General features: G+C 37.7%; 1 pseudogene; it reads left to right on the top strand.

Annotated features, from left to right (window-relative positions):
* The first annotated feature begins 214 nt into the window (after positions 1 to 214).
* LOC103437456 (calcium uptake protein, mitochondrial-like) lies at positions 215 to 4,046 on the top strand (annotated as a pseudogene).
* The last annotated feature ends 2,880 nt before the right edge of the window (positions 4,047 to 6,926 follow it).

Raw genomic sequence — 6,926 nt, 5'->3', positions numbered from 1 at the left:
GAATAAATAGTATTTTCAATTCGGCTAAATTGTAATAATAGTTCATAAATTTTACTCCTAGTTTAATTTTGATGACCTCAAATTATAGGTGCTCTAGTCCACGAATTTTTTCACAAGTTGTCATTTTCACTAACTTCACCAACTTTTTTTGTTCTTAAGTTGGGAAGCAAAGTAAAAATTTCATCCAAAAATAACCAAAGTTAAAAGAAGTTGAATTGGCTTTATCTCGAGCCCAAGTCGTGTAAAATATTTGGGTTATTCACCAAAAAATAAAAAAGCAAGGTTTAATCAACTTTGGGCCGTCCTCCCTCTCTGCAATATTTCGCGCAAAATTTCCCATGTCCCGCTTACAATCCCTAACTCGATCCACACCGTTCATCCACGAACGCCTCCCAATCCGCCACGTTTCCGCCTCACCACAACCGTCGTCGCCGTCGCCGTCGCCGCTCTCTCTGATCGGTGCCTCGAGTCAAACCCTCCCCAAAACCCCTTCGATGGCTCGTTCCTCAAATGGATCTCCGGCTTCGCGGCCTCCCCCGATTCCGATTTCTTCAAAACGTCGTCGTTCGCTGACTGGTCAACGGCGGAGTTGGGATTGGCGGTTGAGGATCGGCCGTCGGGGTCATTGTTTCGGAAGTTGTCGTTGCCCGAAGTTGGCCCTGGGTTCATCTTCGGAGGTAAGTGAAGTGGCTTCTGATTATTTCGAACATTTCAATTTTGTTATTAATCTTTTAATAATTCTTTTAGGGTTTAGGGGTATTCAATTAGGATTTTCAATGATTCTTTTAAATTTAACCTGTATTCAATCAGAATTTTAAGACAGAGGATTAAAATTCTTATGAATCCGAGTTTATTCAATTAGAATTTTGAAGAAGTTTATAACATTCTAAATTGATTTTAAAGAATTTGACAAAGTTGAGGAATTAGAGGTAATTTGAGAAATTTTGCAGTGTATTTTAAGCATTCACAAATCTCACGTTTTCTATGATATTTTGAGGGAATTGAATCAAAATTTTATATGGAATCTCTACAAATCAATTAAACTCTACAAAAATTCATGGATTTATAAATCCATTAAAATCTCTCAAATTTCCAGTTGAATACACCCCCTTAATTTGTTTAATTGGGTTATTGCAGATGCTTATAGGAGAAAGATTTTCTTCAACTATGAGAAACGCATAAGGTTGCGGAGTCCGCCGGAGAAGGTACTCAGTATTAATTTGGTATTACAACATAATTAATTACTGATTATCTGTTGGTTCATTTTTTATATTAGCCTAATTTGGAATTTTTTATCATTGCACAGTAAGTTTTTTTATTTATTTTTTGGTTTGTTTTTGTCAAACGATAGATTTGTATCAATTTTGTTAGATTAGATGTTAAATTAGCCACCGACGGGGTTTGAATCCATGTTGTCGCAATGGCTCAACACCTTTCCACCACTATAGTAAATGGCGACTTGCCATTGCACAGTAAGTTAAGTAAGTCTAGAAAATAAGTGATAGTATCGAAGGAGTTTCGAGAGGAAGGTGAAAACAAAAATGTAAGTTTAATTGATAATGTTGGATGGCGTGGATGTCATGGCTTGGGGATACTGACCACCATAGGAATTATCACGTTTAGTTGTATCCTTGTGTTGTAGCATCTCTCTGTCTCTCTGTTTTTCCAAAACTGTTATCTTTCTCCTTGAAACAATAATGTGCTTGAAAACTTAAGTTAAACTTTTCTTAAGGAGAATTATCTCAGGATATAATTTCCGTTGACGGATGACCTTTGTTTTATTACTTGAAGGTTTTTGAGTACTTTGCGTCTTCTAGTACGCCAGATGGAGAGTTACTTATGAGACCGGGAGATCTTATGAGGGCAATTGTTCCCGTCTTCCCTCCATCTGAGTCCAACCTTCTAAGAGATGGATATTTGAGAGGGGAAAGAATCCTAGTGATTTGTGCTGTTCTCCTTCTGAATTTTTCATGCTTTTTGATGTAAACAATGACGGACATATTTCTTTTAAATAGTGAGTTTGTACTTTTACAGGTTATGAGGTAAACAATGTTGGATCCTTTTTCTCCCTCTAACAATGATCTTTGTCACAGGTATATTTTTCTTTGTAACACTACTAAGCATCCCAGAATCAAGTTTCTCTGTTGCTTTTAAAATGTTTGACCTCGATGATAGTGGGTTAGTACTCGTACAAATTTCAAGCTAATTTTCCTAATTGTCCTTCCTTATTTCCACTATGGTTGTGAATCTGATCCGACTATATATTGATACGTAGACAAATTGACAAGGAAGAGTTCAAGAAAGTGATGGCTTTGATGCGAGCCTGCAATAGACAGGGAGCTTACCACAGGGATGGACTTCGTACTGGGCTAAAAGTCAATGGTTCTGTAGAAGATGGAGGACTTGTGGAGTACTTTTTCGGTAATGATGGGAAGGATTCCCTTGAAATTGATAAATTTGTCAAATTTTTGAGAGATTTACAGGATGAAGTAAGTCGCTGATCCTTTTCATTCCCTTGAATTTTATAATATTTGATTTGTGTTGAACTTTCCTAGATGGTACTTATTGCATAAAATTGGCATTATACTTTCAGACATGACAGACCTAATATAAGTTTTCTGGTGTGCATTTGTTTTCCAAATTTGGGTAAAACAATTTACAAAGAGAAAGGGGGGCTTACTGAGTAAATTACGGGGACTAAATAGGAGCACCCAAATTATATTTGTAAGGGCTAATATACATCTAGAAGAATATAAATGGAGTTCTTCCAGTCTAGGGTTTCTTGTTTGATTCTTCGGCCTGACCTTATATTACAACACTACTAGATTTTTGGAACTTACTTCGCCTTCATAGTCTTACTCATTTGGTTGATGATGCTACCCTGTTTTATTATAAAAATATGTAAACTTTTAGTGAGGAGTGCAGAGGCAGACAGTTGAATATCATTTTGAATTCAGTCAAACCACAATGCACGCTTGATTACGGAATGCTTGGAATGTATTTTCCCTCAGAAACTTGTTCTTATTTTCACGCTGTATCGGACTTTTTAAATGCCTTTGTAGATGGTGAGGTTGGAGTTTTCCCACTATGATTATAAATTACGGGGAACCATATTGGCGAAGGACTTTGCTTTGTCCATGGTTGCTTCTGCTGACATGAGTCATCTAAGCAATTTGCTTGATCGGGTTGAGGAATTGAGCAATAAACCACATCTTAGAGATGTGCGCATCACATTTGAGGAGTTCAAAAACTTGGCCGAGCTTCGTAAAAAACTGCAGCCTTTTTCTTTGGCCCTTTTCAGCAATGGCAAAGCCAATGGCATGCTAACACGAGAAGATTTCCAATGTGCTGCTGCTCATGTAAGATGCTGATCTTTGTTCGTTTCTCTAATTTCCATCAAATCCAAATTATTTATTGTAATATTGTTGATTGAATGATGCGTACAATTTCAGGTATGCGGTGTATCTCTCACTGATAATGTAGTGGAAATCGTATTCCAATTGTTCGATTTTAACCAAGATGGAAATTTAAGCTTAGATGAGTTTGTTAGAGTTTTACAGCGATGGGGAATGGACGTTGCTCAAGAGGTGGAGACAGGAATCATGATTCATGACTCGTAAACCTGGCTGCCTGGAACTGTCGGTAGGATGATACCAGTTTGATAGCTCAAGGGGGCCCAATCCTCTTGTAATTCGTAAAGCATAAACTGTAAGTAGCTAAGATGAACTCATAGCTCTAACGGCAACAAGCATCAACTATTGTTGTGCTTTTTTGGTAGAAACTTGTTTCTCACATGTTGTATACACCTCTATCTCTCTAATCATGCAACGAGAGTAATAAAGAGAGGAGGAGCATACAACATGTTAAGTGCAAGTTATTTCCGCAACCCTGGCCCCTGTTTAATGTAAAGTTCCAAGTTTCATTTTTGTGTAACGTGTATTTAGAGAAAATACTTCCTTTGTTGTGTAGCTTGCTTGCTGTTCCACAAAAGAAACTGAAAAGTTGTGAATTTTTGTTATGATTCAGACACAGATTGCTTCTATTAATGTCGTTTTGTTTCATTTTTAAGAAAGCTATGAACGTTGCGTTTTGTTTAAACCAATTATTGCAAACTCTTGATTCTATTCTAGTCCCTACTCTAGATCTACATGTGGAGAAATTCTTGGGTCCGGCAGATGGGACGCTTAATTCTATCCGCCATGCTCCAAGAACAGCAGGACAATATGTATTTGGTCCCGCTGACCCCAAGCCGATCCCACTCGGGCGAGTCTGATGCCCTCTGCCGGCCGCCGCACACAAGAACCATCCTGCATGTGAGCTGCTGGTACATGTAGGTCAACATTGTCACCGGTATCATTACTTGCATTATCTGAACCATCCCCACTGGATTGTAATATCTAAATTTACCAAACACACAATCATGAGGATGACATTGCTATTAAAACGGGGACTGAGGATGACATTGCTATTAAAACGGGGACACGTCAGTCGTACACGTGTGTGTGAATGTATTTTCTCTATTGATCCATAATGGGTTCCGCATGTAGTCATCCATGCCTAGGGCATTGAATGTGCTATTTACCAAAACAACGCTACATTTGAACAACATTTAAAATTATTATTATCACTTCAAAGTAATCGTCAACAAACCAAGCATTGTATACATTTTAGTTAAATTGCGAGGGACATAGGTGAGTTGATTGATGTTCTGTTTTACATCCAAGGTTAGAGTTGGATCCCCACTTATAAATAAAAGAGGAAAGTTTCTAAAAAGAAAAGAAAGGGAAATGTGCACGTGGGGATTGATTTGCAAACCAAAAGAGCTGCCCTTACCGCTTCAGCCTCTGCCATTATAATTGATTTGCATAGAAAGTTACTAAACCCACCAACTCCTTTGCAGATGCCTGCAAAATTCCTAGCCACCCATCCAAACAAAAATCTAGAGGCGAATTTGAACCACATTATTGATAGCCAATTCTGACGCTAAGGTATGGTTTGGCATTGAGGTGCTTAAAAAAAAAGCTTCTTATTTTCAAAGTTTTTATGTTGAAGGTGTTTGGTAAACTAAAAAAAAAAAGGAATATTTTGGAAGCTGCTACGAGAATAAGCTGAAATCATCAGAAAAGCTGAAGCAACTAAAATGCTGCTTTGGAAAACTGGCTTTTTTTTCAAAGCACGCGAAGCTACAATGCTCATTTAATGAAACTTTCTAAAGTCCAATAACACCTTCTAACCAGAAACGGTGCTCCTTTGCCGAACTCCACAAAACCTAGAAACCCACCGGAAACGGCTTTGCCAATTTGCAATAGAAATTGAAACACAGAAACCCACTAGACTACCACAGCCAAAAACGATAATTGCAAAAAAAAGAGAGCATACAACTCTCATTTTTCCTCTATTACTTCAAGAATCTGCAAACAAAAAGAAGAACAACAACAATTCAATTTCTTCGTCTTCAAAGTTTACAACTTTGAATTTGTTTCAAATTAGAAAAAAGAAAACGAGGAGGAGGTGGAGGAGGTGGAAGAGATAACCTTGAGTCGCTGTGCAACCTTGAGTCGCTGCTTGCGGAAGGAAGAGAGGTTGGACTGGAGATAGCGAGAAGAAGAGGATTGAGTCGCTGCCTCCGTTATCCATCTTCAATTTCTCCTTCTTCTTCAAAGTTTACAACTTGGAGACAGCAAGACGAAGAGAGGCTAGACTGGAGACAGCGAGAAGCGAAGCAAGGTTGGACTTGAGTCGCTGCCTCCATTATCCATCGCCCGCAGAGGATTGGAGGGGCAAAGCAAAGCGGTCTTGCTCTGATGGAGAGAAGGTAGGAGAGAGAAGAGTAGTGAAGAGGGGCGGAGATGGAGGAGGAAGAGGTGGTGGCGGTGAGGAAGGTTCTTGATTTTTTAGGGTTTTGGATTAGGGATTTCACGGCCACACAATTGGTGGTGTTGCCATTGTCTTCCGTGTGTGAATGCAAAGGAGGAAGAAGAAAGTGAAAACAATGAAAGGGAGAGGAAGGTGTGAAAATCCTCACATAAAAATAGTAATATTAAATAAAATATCATAATAATAATGTAGTATTATACATTTTTTGGTTATTTCACACAGTCACAGCTGTTTTATATAAAAGTTTACCAAACACTATCATACTGTTTTTTGTTTTTTCAAAAGCACTTTTACAAAAAAGTTTATTAAACACTTTGTTATTTTATTTCACAATACATAAAAGTTTACCAAACACAATCATACTGTTTTTTTTTTTTTCCAAAAGCACTTTTACAAAAAAGTTTACTAAACACTCAGTTACTTTATTTCACAATTGCTTATTCTCACAACACAGCTCGGGATGGGCAAATACCCATTGGTTATGGATAACCGCGGTTACCCGTCCATTTAAATTTCACGGTTACGGTTATGGGTAACCGTTTAGATAAATAAACGGTTATGGGTATAACCGTTTACCCGTGAAATTTAAATGGACGGTTATGGGTATTAACCGCGGTTATAAATGGGTAACCATTTACGCATTTATTTTATATATGTAAAATTAATACAAACCATGTTCCCTATTGGACAAAACTTAGATCAATGCTATTGACTATAGTGCATGATTTCTATAGCTAATATAATATAGTTTTCCTTAACCACTTTAAATTTCATGATAAAAAGGAGTAAATGGTCAAAAAGAAAGGATAAACGGGTTTTAAAATGATAAATAGGTAAACGGGTACTAAACGGTTACGGTTAAATGAGTACAAGGTTATGGGTATGGTTAACCGTTTATAAACAGTTATGGGTATGAGTATAACTGTTTAGACAATTACCCAACTGGTAAACGGTTATGCGGGAATGTGAATAAACGATTATGGATAAATAACCACGGTTATCCACCCACCATAACTATTGCCCATCCCTAAGCACAACAGAAGCAGTTT

Source organism: Malus domestica, chromosome 08 (genome assembly GCF_042453785.1).
Source record: "Malus domestica chromosome 08, GDT2T_hap1".
Lineage (NCBI taxonomy): Eukaryota > Viridiplantae > Streptophyta > Magnoliopsida > Rosales > Rosaceae > Malus > Malus domestica.
The sequence above is the reverse complement of the archived record's forward strand: the minus strand, read 5'-3'. Positions and strand labels throughout refer to the sequence as shown.